This window comes from Arvicanthis niloticus, chromosome 18 (assembly GCF_011762505.2).
Source record: "Arvicanthis niloticus isolate mArvNil1 chromosome 18, mArvNil1.pat.X, whole genome shotgun sequence".
NCBI classification, from domain to species: Eukaryota; Metazoa; Chordata; class Mammalia; order Rodentia; family Muridae; genus Arvicanthis; species Arvicanthis niloticus.
The window spans coordinates 18,544,956-18,560,692 of NC_047675.1; the positions used below are offsets into that span (position 1 = coordinate 18,544,956).

Genomic DNA, 15,737 nt, shown 5'->3' on the forward strand with positions numbered 1-15,737 from the left:
GCACCATCATGCCCACTGTTGTTTCTATTTGCTTGCTTTTTTTTTTTTTTTTAAAAAAAAGAGAGGGACTCCCTATATAGACCAGGCTATTCTGGAACTTACTAAGTAGACTAAGCTAGCCTCGAACTCATGATCCTCTTGCTTCAGTCTTGAATGCTGGCATTACAGATGTATGCCAACATACTTGACTGTACATCTGTTTATACTGTTTCAAAAAAAAAAAAAGTCTCCTGTGAAACAACCAACATCACCATGCCAGGCCAGCAGCAGCCTCAGAGTTTAGTCACCACATCTCTTGATTGCATCAAGAAGCTACTTGAGTGACTATTCTCTGGGTGTGTCTCACCCGTGGCCTGCAGGCCACACTAGTATTGGGTTAGCTATAAACAAAGCCACTGAATTTGTAGATGATAATTTTATATTGCAGTGTCAAAAGGCGGCTAAGCATGTGTAAGAGCATGCCATTATTTTCACATAATGATTATGTTAATGTTTTGTAGCTGTGATCAAAATATCTGACCTAGCAACAAACAGGGAGGAATTATTCCTGTCATGGCATCCTTGTGGAATGAATGTCCATGGCAAAAAAGCATGAGGGAGAAACTGACCTCATGCTGGACAGAAAACAAGGAAAGGGAAAATGCCTGGCTCCTCCTTTTCTGTTTCATTGGGCCCCCAGCCTGGGGGATGATGCCTCTCACATTCAGGGTGGGTCTTTTCTCCTCAGTTAACCGTCTTTAGAAACACTCTCAGAGACACACTCCCTGCTCAGAAGGTAAGCCTGACAACCTGAGTTATAGAACCCTGGCAATCCTAAGTGAGGGCATAGTGAAACCACAAGACCTAGACGACTCCGTGGGTAGAAAGAAGGCTTATTGAGGATCAAACTCCAAGACTATCTTTTGGGAGAGGCAGAGAGAAGCAAAATGATGGAAAACCAAGCAGGCTTTATATTACAGTCAGCAGAGGGGGTCTTAGAACTGATAAAGGCTGTTCAGATTGATGGAGAACTAGATGCCAGAGATAGTTGAATCTTGGGATAGATTAAAGATGATTCCTGGTAAACAGAAATCCACCTTTAGGCTTGTTTACCCAGCCAGAGTTATTCTGTTTAGAATTCTGTCACTAGCACTGCCATTTTGGGGGATCACTTTGGACCTAACGGTGAGAATGAAAGAGAACTCCACAAAGTTGTCCTTTGACACCCACCCTTGACACAACAATGAAGAAAAAGTCCTTAAAAGACTAAGAATCACAATGGCAAAGTTGCCTGTTGAGTTTTTCAGAACATATTAAGCAACTTTTTTTTATATTCTAAGAATACAATATTAACATATACAAAAAATTGAGATGAGGCCTGGTTGACTCTTGGTAAGGAGTCATTGGCTAAGGGTCAAAGGCTTCAAAGAAAGAATGTTTACTGTGCCTTCTGAATTTGAACTATATGATGAATATATATTATATAAGATAACAAAATTAAATGTCTTATATACTTATTTTTGTCTGGTTTTGTGTGTGTGTATGTGTGTATACACATGTGTGGTATTGTGTACTCTTAAAGTATTTTTTAAATTGCTTTAAGTAATTGTCATCTCAGAGGCTTATTGCTGAATAAGCTCACCCTTTCTAGTTCTTTCTGAACTCTGGCTGGATGGTTCAACTCAATTGTACTGGCTCAAACTCCTCTTCAAGCTGACAGCTTCAATCTGGCTTCTCTCAGCTTTTCACTGAATTGTAGCTTGGCCTCAAACTAACTCTGGCAATGTGCTCTAATCTTCTGGCTCTTTCTTGTTCTCTGCTGTCAACAGCCTCTGCTGACCTGCACTGAACTGCATAAACTCAGGAATGAACCCCACTGCACTTCACTGTACTCACTGCACTGACTCAACTGAACTGACTGAACTGATACTCTTAAACTGCTGTGTTCCTGCCTCTGACTCATTCTGTCAAATCTCTGATTCATCACTCTGTCTGCCCCTCAATTAGATGTAATTGTTTAGGTTAAAGGTGTATACTAAGAGTGTATCTCCATTCCAGCCAGATCACCCAGACCTAGAAGGGCTCTAGTTGTAGTCAGAACAGCCATGGTGCTGGACTAATATTCCTCTCCCATGCACACATGTGCAGACAGGTGCAGGAGTTTTTCCACAAGCATGTGCCTGTGGAGGCCAGATGCTGATATCAGTGTCTCTCTTGAATACTCTACATTTTATTTTTTGAACCTTGAGCTCAGTGGTTGGTTGGGCTATCTGGTCAGTTACTTCTAGGGATCTGCCTGTGTCTGTTCTCACAGTTCTGGGGTAGTAGACATGAGCTGTCATGTACAAATTTTTTTTTTTTTTTAAATTTGGGGTCTGAGGATCCAAACTCAGTTTCAGTACTTAGCAAGCACTCTGCCTACTGAGCCATCTCCCTAACCCCACTTAAGCAATTTTAAGCCATTTAGATCTGGAATCAGGGCAATTAAGGGGCAGAAAATTCTGTGCTTTAGATGAGTCACATAATTAAACCAGCAAAACTTTTTTAAAATCCCTATCAGAAATCACCTTGATAGTGGCACTGTGCAACTCAACTGACCTCCTGACTTCTTACCTCTGGTATCTCCAGTATCTCCATGTCTGCAAAGGCCCTGTATTTGTTGGTGAGCAGAGGGCTCAGCCATTTTAGTCTATGTTAACACGCTTGGTGTCTTTGAGCAGGATGTCCACTGATGACTCCAGCTTGGGTGTCCAGTTGAAACCTCCCCCATAAACTTGGCTCTTAGAACCAAGTGCTCACTCAACATCTTCCATTGGATGTTGTCACATCAAAACAAGCAGATCCAGTCATCTCCATGTACTGGCTCCCTGACTGGTACACGGAGGTGCCACTCTACCAGATGGACGGGTATAACCTCAAAGCCATTTTCCCCTCACACCCCACATTTAATTGTCACCTTACCTAATTGTCAGCTCCAGAGTGCAGAGGTCACCTTCTCTTCTTGCTCACTTGGGTCATTGTGACAACCCTCTGGTAATCAGCTCTTTGTCACCATGATGAAAGGATTTCAGAAAGTCAACCTAAGGGAGGGAGAAGGGATTTGGCCTCATAGTTTCTTGTCCATGGTCACCTGGCTCCATTGTCCCTGGGCAGTGGTGAAGCACAGCACTGAGGAAGAAGGATGCAATGGAGCACAGACACTAGTCCCATGGCAGCGAGACACAGAAAGGGTCCAGGGACAAGACACACCTTCAATGTCACATCCCTAGTGACTTAGGCCCCACTTCTTTTTTTAAAAGAATTATTTATTTATTTTATGTATATGAGTACACTATAGCTGTCTTGAGACACACCAGAAGAGGGCACCAGATCCCATTACCGATGGTTGTGAGCCACCATATGGTTGCTAGGAGTTGAACTCAGGACATCTGGAAGAGCAGTCAGTGCTCTTAACTGCTGAGCCATCTCTCCAGCCTCCAGACCCCACTTCTTAAGATTCCAACCATCTCCCTGTAGCATCACCAGCAGGGGACCAAGTCTTCAACACATGGGCTTTGAAGGGCAGTCAAGAACTAACCCAAACTCCTAATTGGTGTCTCCCTGTTTGCTTTTTGAACACAGTCAACAGAATCAGGACTTGTTTGCTGTAACTCTCAGTGTTTCCTATATATGTCCCATAATACTATATTCCAGAGTGTGATGGTTTGCATATGCCTAGCCCAGGGAGTGGCACTATTTTTGTGGCCTGGGAATAGGTGTGTCACTGTGGGCATGGGCTCAGCCTAGCTGCCTGGAAACCAGTCTTCTCCTGCCTGCCTTCAGATGAAGGTGTAGAACTCTCAGCTCTTCCTGCACCATGCCCGCCTGCATGCTGCCATGCTCCCGCCTTGATGATAATGGACTGAACCTCAGAACCTGTAAGCCAGCCCCAGTTAAATGTGTGATTCTAAGAGTTGCCTTGGTCCTGGTGTCTGTTCACAGTAGTAAAACCCTAAGACATGGTGGTTCTCAACCTTCCTAATGCTGTCACTCTTTAATATAATTCCTTATGTTGTAGTGACCTCCCCAACCATAAAATTAATTTCATTGCTACTTGATAACTGTAATTGTGCTACTGTTACAAATTGTAATGTAAATAGCTGTGTTTCCTGATGGTCTTGGGTGACCTCTGTGAAAACTGTTGTTCCATCCCAGAAGGGGTTGAGATACACAGGTTGAGAGTCTCTGCTCCTTTGTGATTCCAGGCACAGAAGCGTCTGTACTCTTTTGGGTAGGGTCTTACTATACAGCCCTGGCTGGGCTGGAACTCACTATGTAGACCATACTGGTCTTAAATTTACAGAGTTCTGTGGTTCTCTACCTCCTGAGTGATGGAGTTAAAAGCAAGCACCACCATGCCTGGTTGGCATCACCATGCCTGACTGGCATCCTCACACTGGCTTGACTGCTCAAAGCACAGGACCTCTGTACTTGCTGTGCCCTTTGCCAGGAAACTCCCTTTTCCAAACAGCTGTGAGACTCACTCTCTTCAGATGGCACACACAGAGGTCTTGGGATGCTCTGTCTGTACCCCAGGCCTCCTTTTGCTCTGCCCACCTCCATTTCCAACCCCTGTTCCTTTTTGGCAGCTCCTCTCAACCATGGAACAAAACACATGTTCACCTTGTATGTTTTCTGCCTCCCAGACCTGAAACGCTCTCTATGAATGTAGGAAAACTTGTCTGTTGACCATAGCTGGTCCTTAAATCTGTAAGGACACACACTGGATATTCAAGAAGCACTTGATGAACAAGTCACTCTCTTGTGTCACTCTGGGGAGTGGAGGTGACTATCCCATGTGCTCTATTGTGGAAGGATTCCTTTGAGTGGCTTCCCTGCCAGCCTCTCCCTGTGGCTCTTTGCCTACTGTTCAGCACTTAGCACCACCCAAGTAGTCCCTGGCTGTGCCCACATCTGTATTCCAACATCTGCTCTGTCATCCGCATTGCGCTGAGGTGTCTCCTGAGCCAAGGGGCAGGGAGGTGTACAGGCCAGCCAGGGGTTGAGTGGTCATAGGCCCAGCCTGAGCGACAGCCACTGCAGTGCCAGGTCCAGGTGGGGATTTAGGTTTCTCAAGAGAAACTGGAAGTTTTGGTTGCTGTGTTTGAAACAGGATTTCATGTAGCCCAGGATGGCCTCAAATTCACTATGCAGCTGAGGATGGCCTCAAACTTTCAGGTGTCAAGATTACAGCCCAGTGCCACCATATCTGGCTTGGCTTTGTTGTTTTTGAAGAATAGGTTTCTTAGCTTTGAAAAAATAGAAAACTGTAATACTTCTCAGCAAATAGGGTGGGCTGTTTTGTTTTGTTTTATTTTGCTTTGTTTTCTGAGATTTTTCTCTGTGTAACTGCCCAGGCTGTCCTGGAAATTGTTTTGTAGACCAGGTTGGCCTCAAATTCAGAGATCTACCTGCCTATGTCCCCCCACATGCTGGGACTAAAGGAGTATGTTACCACTGCTTGGCTAGCAACTAAGGTTTTAATTAACAGCATCCTAAGAGACACTAGTTTGTGACCTCCCTGTACTCTGCTGACCCCGAAGAAAGCTCCTGCAGCCGCCTGGGTTGTCCCTTGGACGGAATTCATCAAGAGTTGCTATATTGCAGGAAAGCTCTTATCTTATGTCTCATGGTTTTATAGCAATCCTAGTAAGTGAAGACCCTTGTTTCCAGAGTTCAGGGTTGTCCTTTTTTTTAAGGAGTATGCCTCATAAATGGGCAGGCACACCTGTGGGAGGGAAGCCTTAGCCTGTTGCATTTCAGAGTCGCTAAACTAAGGGGGTGAAGACCAAAGGCTGAGCAGCAACATGGGCGTTGGGCAGAGGAGAGGAGAGAGGCTGAAGAGGATGCAGGTTCTGTGGAGGTTTTTATTTACCAGGAACTGTGGAGCACTCCATGTTGTCTCTCTCCTTGGTCTTCCTACAGCATCGTTAGTAAAAGTCCTCATCGTTGATAACTATTGTACCCGTGGAATTTGTTCGTGGGAGCTTGATGGGAAAGGTGCCATCTGACACGCGAGTCGCCGTGGTAGGAGATAGTCTTTTCCTGCCCTGGGGCCTGGGCCTCAGTTTCCCTCAGGTGCCTGTCTCATCACATGCTCCAGTTTCATAAACTCAAACTGGCACCAGGAAAGCATGTTAGCATTTAGAACTAAGGCCTTTTTAAATACTGGCAACTAGCTGGGACTCAGTCCAAAGCAGGAAGGAATGGGGGGCTTGGATAGTGTCTCTTCTCAGTGTGTGTGACTTGGAACCAGGGAGGACCTGTCTCAGGGCTGTGTGTCACTGAGGATTTTTCTGGATTGGTAGGGACAAATGGAGAAAGGATTGAGTCCTCCAGCTCTAGGGTGCTGAGCTTACAGCTGTGCCACTGTGCCTAGCAAAACAATGCTACTTGTTATCCAAAGGCCTCACTTTGGCTTCCAAAGGCTTGCCTGCAAATCTTAAAACTCACCACACGGTGGCTGATGGGAATTTTCCTTTAGGTTGGCCTGTCCCTGGCTCCCTTGAACTGAACCTTTCGGGAGAGCAAAGAAAGCCTAGATCTTTAGGGGTGACCTAGCGGGAAGAATGTAGCCACAAAGCTCCTTGTGGTGTCCATACAGCCTTGGCGTCGTCTCCTCTTGGTGACAAGCTTTCCCTTCGCTCCCCTTCGGGCGGAACCTTCGAGGCTGCTACGGACTGTAAAGTTTGTACCCACTTAGCTATTCTTGAGTGGAGTGGTTTCTGGGCTCCTTTTTGCTCACATACGTAGGCGCTCAGGAGGGAGGCTGGAAGCCGTCTCAGGGAACAAGCCCTGCTTTGCAGATACCTGTTTATGTTTCACGAAGAACATCTGCTCCTTTGTGAATACCAAAGATTCTGACCTCCACTGAGTCTTCTCCTTATACACTGCCAGGTTCCTGACTCCCAACAGGGGTTCTCAGCCACTCCCCCATCACCCCTCACCCCCTTCCAGGGCTTCCAGCTGTGGCATACCAAAATCCCTCTGCAAAGTTACCTACCTGGGAGCACAGGGTCCCCAACAGCCTCTGAGACTTTCAGCTCTTCCCAGGCATCAAGTGAACTCAACAAGCACGGGTGCCCAGTGGTCCCCGAGTGCAGCCCCAGGCTTCTCGGCCAGCCGCACGCTTCTCCCCTCCGAACACCCACTCGAGCGTCCAACCACAGTTAAGGTCGTGATAAAGAGCTAAAGCCCCATGCTTTTCTGAAAAAAATAATCACCAAGAGCCCCCTTTGATTTCTAGGGCCATCGAGACTCCTTGCTGCACTTCCTGTCAGGCCTGCCCTTTGAACAAGCTCACTCCATAATTTAGAGTTTGAATCTCGTTTTTAAATGGCAGTTAAAAATTGTGTGTGGCAGTTCACAATGAAATTTAGCTTGACAGCTTGGACATAAAACTAAAAATAAATGACTTCACATCCAAATAATAAGTAATAACAATGTTAGCCTGCATAAGAATAGCAGGGCTGGATTCAAATACAATATTAATTTTAGGGATATGAGTGACTGGGGAGAGTCAGAGGAAAGAAACAAATCCTTCACATAGCAACCGTCTCCTCTTATCCCCCAGGCAACCGGCTGCCTTTCACCTCCGCGGTTCGGCAATTACGTGGTGTAACGGAGGCAACGCAAATAAGCAGAAAGATTTTATTAAACCAAATGAGCAAATCATCTGCGTATTATTGCGATTTGATTGACACTGACAAGTGTCGAGCAGCCGCGGATGTGAATATGATAAAGAAGCCCGCAGAAAAGCTCTTGATAATGTTACTCTTGATAAAGTTGCCTGGCCACCCTCGCTCAGCAAATAAAGCTGAGAGGAGTAGAACGCATATTAATTCGCCCGGTTTGCAGCCCAGCGGAGGACGGGAGGGGAGAAAAGTTGCAATGGCTTCGGCGTGTGGCATTTTATATGAATACCAAAATTGCATTCATGATTCACACAGACTTTACGATAATATATTAATATTAAAACTAAAGGTCACCCCACATAACAGTTAAGCTGCCTGAGCTTCAACCTTTATACCAATAACAGACTCTGGGAAGTAAGGGAGAAATATTTGAATATCAAAAAAAATTTATTTTATTTTATTTTTATTTGGAAGGATTGCTGGCTAACACCAGCTGAGGTAGCCCTCACCCACCTGCCTTCTCCAGGGACAATTAAAGGGCTACCTCTAGGATGGCTGCAGTCAGACAGCTCAAGCTGCCTGGTAAGGAGAGATGATTAATTGCCACAGGCCTTCGGGCCCTCGCACGCCTGCGTTCCACTAATGATTCCCTTCTGAGCAGGTGGAGCATGCTTCCGCCATGCGAGCTTCCCAAACGGAGTCAGCACAAAACTTTCCCAGGCTACCAGGGCGCTCCAAGCAAATGGCCCAGCCCAGGCAAGGCTCTGTCTAGGACGATTTAGGGAGAGACCTGCCTGGAGGCAGGGGGCCAGCTAGGGTGACCTCTGGCACTTCCCCACTCCTCCCCAAGAGGTGGTTTGCTCTGATTCTGTCAGGCAGGATGGCTCAAACAAGAATATCTTGGGGAGGTGAGTGGAACTTGGAAATGGCCCTGGAAGAGCTGGGAGAAGAAAGGGGGACCTGAGGAGGATGGCTGGTCACCCCACTTGAGGGTTTCCTCCCACCCAGAGAGATGTTTTCATAGCAGTAACACTTGCTTCTGGAGAACAGGATTTTTAAGTGTTGGTCCTTGGCTGCTGCCCAAGGAAATGACAAGTCTGGGCTGCAGAGATAGGGTAGGCCAGCAGCCCAGTGAGCCCGTCACCTCATACCTGACAAAGCTCATGTGTGCTTCAGACTTGAGTCTTTCTACTTTTGGTGAAACCACTGGTAGTTTGTAGTTGACTATAGTGAGAGGTATTTACACCATTATAAAGCATCCCACTGGCATTTCACCAAATCTCTGGGTCCCTTCAGTCCTACCATCACCCTCACAAAGACACGGGAAGATGGCTTATTTTTGTCTGGAACCAACCATGTCTTCGTGGACATATGGCAGAAAACAAGGGGCAGGAGCAGGACTAGACAAAGCCCAGCTGACTGCTACTGTGAGACAACTCAGATATGATCTGCCCACTGGGAAAGAACCTGGGCTCTGCTTTCTGCCTTCTCTCTGGCCGGCAGCTCCTTTGCTCAGTCAGCACAGTGTCTCTGGTCTCTTATGGCATTCTGGTGACCTGCTATCTCTCTCTCTCTCTCTCTCTCTCTCTCTCTCTCTCTCTCTCTTCTGGTCACTGACCAACTGGCTCAGCCTTACCTTTGGTGAGTAGACAACTTCATGGCTTCCCAGGCAAGGCCTAATTCAGAAGGGACCAACTCAGGGACTTCTGTCTGGTGTCTGACAGAAATGTTGAGCAGAAATGCCTATTCTTCTGTGCTCCCCTGCTGCTTTCTGTCACAACTTTCTTTCTCCACACCACGCTAAGGGGCAAAGCCCAAGAGACACATCCAGCTGCCCCTCACCTGCCTCCACACTCTCAAGTGTTTTCCAAACTCTGAAGCATGGCCTGGCGGAGGCAAGAAAGTTGATGCATCAGTGAGAAATAAAACCGAGGGCCTGCAGAGGTGGTTTAGCAGCAGTGCTTGCCACGAATGTGCAAGGACCTGAGTTTGAGCTCAGCATTCAGGAAGAAAGTCAAGTGTGCCGCCATGTCTGTAATCCCAGCCACGGGGAGTAAAGATAGGTGCTGGCACCTAAGTCTAGCTAAATTGGTATTCTTCCGGTTCAGCGAGAGGCTCTGTCTCAAAAAGATGGAGAGGAAATAATAAAGTAATAGAAAAATAATAGGACGTAACAGAGAATACATTTGACTTATGACACAGTGATATGGCACACACACACGTTTGATGGTGTATCTACACATATATGTATAACCCCAGCCCCATACAATAGAACAGAATTTTTAAAATAACAAATAAAATTGTTTTCTAAATATTTTTGTTCCCCTCCTCCTACCAATGTACTATGGATTGAACTTTGAATATCCAAAACAAACACTCATCCCTCGAGCTGTAGCCCCAGCCTTTTTTTTTTTTTTTTTTTTTTTTTTTTTTACCTTTTTGAGAAAGCTTCTCATGAGATTACCCAGGCTGGCCTCAACCTCACATTGTATCCCTAGCAGGCTGGGACTTGATGTCCTTCTGCCCTAGCCTGGGGAGTAGCTAGGACTACAGGCTATTACAGAGTGACATTCTACATGTCCCAGGGGACACTGGGACATCTTCCTCACTCTGAGAGATGTCCAAGCACTGAGGCCTCTAGGCTTGGGGCTTGATCTGATGAAGTGGGGAGAAGAGAGAGGAGAGAGAGAGAGAGACAGAGACAGAGAGAGAGAGAGACAGAGAGAGAGACAGAGAGACAGTCAGAGAGAAAGGAGAGAGAATAGAAGAAAGAGGGAGATGAGAGAGACAGAAAGAGAGAGACACAGAAAGAGAGATAAGAGAGAATAGAGGGAAGAGGGAGGTGAGAGAGAGAGAGAGAGAGAGAGAGACAGACAGACAGACAGACAGATATACATATTGAGATCCTAATAGCCTGGCTTGCCTTGCAAAATCTAGTTCTGAATGTCACAAGTGAGCATAATTTCCTCTCTTGCATTTCTTCTGTAAGTGACTGTGACCCTGTCACACTCCCCAAGGAAGTCTAACACCTCCAGCTAATGAGGGAGAGATTATATCCTAAAAGGCAAAAAAAGGTTAATTCATGGTTTTTTCTAATGACTTCTACTGCAGGCTCTTGGGAGTGCTTTGTTGCATCCACACCCTCCTGATGGAGACTCTTTGCCCTCCCTGTAGTGTGTGTGACAGTCACTGGGAACCCTTCCTCCAGAGCAGCCACCGGAGGTAGGATCCCATCCCCGCCTCGAAGCCTACAAGCGCCACACGCATGCTCACCCACCCAAGGCTGTGAAGAAAGCTAAGCCACATGATGGCAGGTAGGTACCTGCTGTCAGGGCGAGGCTGGGGACATCCTTGGGATAGTCTCCGCCGACATCTTCCTCCTTTAGGCTAAGCTGTAGGAAGACTGAAAGTCTGTCTCCTTTTTCCCTTGCCACATCCCAAAGAGCCAAGAATACTTGGTAGGTACAGGATCAAAGTGCTGATTGTGAATGAGAGCTGGCCTTTCAATATCTCTGCGTGGTTCCAGGGGTTGGAGTTGGAGACTGCCTAGGATCTCAGCTTGTCACATCAGTGCAAATCTGAAGCACCACTTGGGCCTTCTTTGATGAGTTCTCCCACAGGCTGGAAACTGGGAGACAAACAAAGTGATGTCAAGCTTCTCTGTTAACCTTCTAGAACTTTCGCCACTTTTGTTATTGTTCTGGATGAGTGCTTTAGGTGCCAGTCAATTAATATGAGTGCACGAACTGAGCATCCATTAATGAGTAAGTCCAGTGCTCTAGAGGCATAGGAGGTGGGTAGGTAAGCTTGAGGCCAGCCTGGGCTACATAGCACACCCTGTCTTATCAAAACAAAACAGAACAAAATAAATCAGAATGAATGAATAGCTCATTCAATACATAGCATGTATTCTGTGTTATCACGTCTTTACATGTGTCCTGTTAGTATGACTAAAGTGAGATGCACATGTACCAATTTATCCATCAATTCATATATGCAATGTCATATATACAATGTCATATATACATTGTCATATATACAATGTGATAGACACAATGTCATATATACAATGCCATCATCATCCCTACTTAATTCTGCTTACTGCTCTGAAGGAAAAGTAAAGCTAGATATTTGGGGAGAGATAAAAGGCCTCTAAATTCTATAACACTGTAAGGATTAAAATTAGTCTAATTTATTTGAAATGCTAACAGCTGAGTCCCTGGTTCATATACGTTGAATATTCAATGTCTGTAAGACATGTGTACACTCATCCTTGCTTTTATGCTTGCAGAAACTGACACTTTATTTTGCATGAACAGACTACTTTCCCAAGGAATCTTTCTAAGCTGTTTTCCCATTGTTTATGAAATGCAAACTTCATAACGCAGCCCTGGAGACCAAGGAGATACCCAACCCTGAGCCCTTTCACAATCTTGTTCATACGTGTTCATTCTGTCAGAAAAATACCTGTGAAGTACCAGTGTCAACTGATAAGATTTTGACAAGGATTTTCATCCTGGAAAGATGATACAAAAAAAGTGAACAAGACATTGCAGATTGTGTTATAAGGAAAATATAGGGCAAAGACCCAACAGGGAGGAGCCCTGAGCAGAAATGTCAGGAGGTCACTGCAGCCCGTGCCCATGTTGGGCAGCAAAAGGGAGCACCCTGGGAAGAGGTGTGAGTGGAGCCAGTTCACACCAGGCCTCAAGGATCAGAAGGAAATATCAACATTACGTTAAATCTGAAGGTGATACAACTTTTAGAAAACAGTAAAAGCGGAAATGTTTTCAAGCTGGTGAACAGCTAACAACTGTGCTATCTGCAAAGGCACCCCAGCCAGGAGTAGAAAGAATTACTACTCTGCAGCCAGGTGAGTGACCTTCAAACACTTTACGCCAAGTGATAAAAAACAGATTTTGGAGGTAGGGTGTATCTCAGCAGAGAGCAGTTGCTTGGCATACACAAGGCCATGGGTTCAATGCCCAGTCCTAGAAGGAAAACAAGAAGGTGAAGTTTATATTAGTCACCCATTCTTGCAGAATAAAATGATCTCTAAAGCCAGCAGGAGCGGGGAAGCAAACTGCTACCAAGCATCCGGGAGGAGAGCAAGTGGAAGAAGCTGCAGGACGCTGTCTTACTCTCAGAGAAGAAAGTCCCAAAATTCCTCACAAATGAGACTTGTCCTTGGAGCTTTCTGAAGCAGCGGTGACAGAGCCAGGGGATTCACAGCACTCACATTACCGGAAGCTAAATGTGCTATCTTATTGAGTCAGCTGGGAAAAGAGGAACACCCTGTGACACACAGGCTACCTCTGGGACTAGGATGTCTGCACAGCAGAGTCCACAGTCACAGAGCCTGGGGCTGTTCCCTCAGGGACAAGGTGAGGACCCTCGTATTTCAGAATCTTAGTTCCCCCTACCTGTAAAGAGTATGTCTGGGACCCGATGCCTACAGTCCCTCCATTATAGGTGCTTAGCCATCAGTCTGTGGATTTACAGCATGCAGCTTCCTGTGCGATAAGCCGAGGCTTTCCTCGGGCCCCAGAAACCCACCATGTCACACCCTTGGGTCCTTAGGACAACACCTGCCACATCCTCTCTACTGTTGAAGTAATCGCTTTCTTCAAATAAACTAGGTTTTTAAAATGTGTATTTTTTAAAGTGAATTTTATATTACAGTAGTAATATAAATATATTCAGTCACACCAGCCAATTGCAAAGGAAGAATGACCAGGACAGGAGCACAGTAGTGGTTCAGGGTGGCCCGTGCAGACCTGGATTGATGTCTGTATTTCTTTAAGGAGATGCGGTGAAGAGAGGCATCAAAGACTTACTAGCACCAAACTGAGATGCTCTTTGCTTTGGTGCAATGCTGTGTCTGTGTGCCACCCAATAATACTTCCCACCAATCGCTGACAAACTTCCCACTCAGAGACACGTTTACTTTGTTTTGCATTTATCTATCCACGAACGCACTCTTGCTCCTATTCGCTGTGCTCCCCATGAGCAACCAGGTGGACCTTGGTTGATCAGTCTCTGCACCCCTCCCAGATGTCTCGTCTGACCTCCTGCCAGAGGGCTTAGCCAGGTCAAGCCTCAGGAAGGCCTGTCAAGAGCAAAGGTACAAGTGCCACTATTGCCAGCTGGCCTGCTGTGTTGGTCCAAGGTGCTGACTTCTGGGGAGGAAGGGACTACGGGTAGTGGCTAGAGGGTCTCCCTTGGAGATGATGTAATATACATACATACATACATACATACATACATACATACATACATAACAATTAAAGAATTAGAGGCCATGGATTTGAGAGAGCAAGGCGGTACATGGAAAGGGTTGGAGGGAGGAAAGAGAAAACGAAGCAACTATTTTCTAATTAAAAATGTAAAACTATTGAAAGGCGCGTTTATTTATTTTGTGCGTGTGTTGACGGGGTAGGTCATAGAGGAATGCATACTATGGTGCCTGATTGGAGGTCAGAGTACAACTTGTGGGGGTTGCTTCTCTTTTTCGAGGGAAATGTTTTAACATTGATTGTAATAATGGTTGGAAAACTCTGAATATATTTAAAGCATTGACATGTATATCGTGTGTGTGTGTGTGTGTGTGTGTGAGAGAGAGAGAGAGAGAGAGAGAGAGAGAGAGAGAGAGAGAGAGAGCACGGGTGCGGGTGTGTGCGTCAGTGTGTGCACATGAGTACAAATGACCACAGAGGCTAGAAGAGAATGTTACCCTTTAGGTGATGAGTGCGGGGAAATTGAACTGAGGTCTTCTGGAAGAGGAGTATACACTCTTACTAACTGAGCCATTGCTCCGGCTTTATTTCATTTGACACATGTATACAATGTATCTTGATCTTATCTAACCCTTATTATCCCCTTCCTAGATTCTCCTCTTTCTTTATTTTTAAGAACTCACTGAGTCCAGTCATCGTTGTCCACATGTGCCTGAGTGTGGAGCCATCTACAGGAGCAGGAGCAAGCTACAAGGGGCCACAACATTAAGGACAATGGACTCTGCCCTGCAGCCATCTACTGCCAATCGCTCCTGAGCTAGGGCTGGGACCTTGGGAGCTACCCCTCCCACCCCCACTGCCCACCCCCACTGCCCACCCCCACCCCCACCCGAGCCGGAATGTTCTCCTATAGATGACTCATGAGTGCAGCAGGTGCCACATGGGGAGATGACAGCAGTTCAGAGCACCTTTCCCATCCCCCAGCTCTCACATTCTTCCTGCCCCTTCTTCCACAACGTTCCCTGAGCCTTGGGATGGGAGGAGTTGCTCTAGAGAACCCATTTAGGGCCGAGCACTCAACAGTGATTTTCAGCTCTTTAGCAACTACGAGCCTCTGCACTGTAAGTAGCCCCTCTGACCAAGGCTGAAAAGATCACTAGTCTATGGGGATGTGCGTACGTATCTAGAATGCAGGTTGACAACATGAGGATTCAGCAAACCAACAATATTAGGTTCCTCCCTAGAGCCTGTGACTGCTCAGTTGATGTGTTTATAAAAAGAGAAAGAGTATGTTCTGTGGGTGTGTGCAGAGGTATGGGGGAAGGGGCTGTCTCAGCGGGCCCATGCAGAGGCATCTCTTCCCCCTGAAGGACCAGCCACAAAACTATAGTATAGAATAGAGTTTATTCAGGGCATGGGGAGAGGAGTTAAGAGGGTAGTAGAGGCAGAGAAAGGCTCAAAGAGAGAGAGAGTAGAGAAGTAGAGGCTGGTCATGAGCACATAAAGAGAGGGGGAAGGGAAGGGAGAAGGGGTGAGGGAACAGGGAGAAGCAAGAAGCAAGAGGCAAGAGAGGAGCAAGAGATCAAGAGAGAGAGAGGAGGGGGCAAGCAGTCTCTTTTATAGTGGGCCAGGCCTATTTGGCTGTTGCCAGGTAACTGTGGGGAGGAGCATACCTGGCTGTTGCCACGCAACTGCGGGGGTGGAGTTTAGACAGGATGTTAACATCAGTCATAGGCTTTTGCCTAGATTTAAAGTAGCAGGCATACTGTAAATGCCTGTGGAGCATGTCTCAAATCCAATCAGAAAGTGGTTGGCTACACTCTATAACAGTCAGGCCACTGTTTGGACC

The 15,737-nt window shown here is 46.3% G+C and overlaps 1 long non-coding RNA gene across 1 annotated transcript; it reads left to right on the plus strand.

The window, feature by feature from the left end:
* Positions 1–3,792: 3,792 nt before the first annotated feature.
* LOC143434947 (uncharacterized) lies at positions 3,793–13,980 on the plus strand. The gene is made up of 3 exons (XR_013104830.1): positions 3,793–3,896; positions 10,764–10,966; positions 11,944–13,980. It is a non-coding gene; the product is annotated as an uncharacterized LOC143434947 (long non-coding RNA).
* Positions 13,981–15,737: the final 1,757 nt, after the last annotated feature.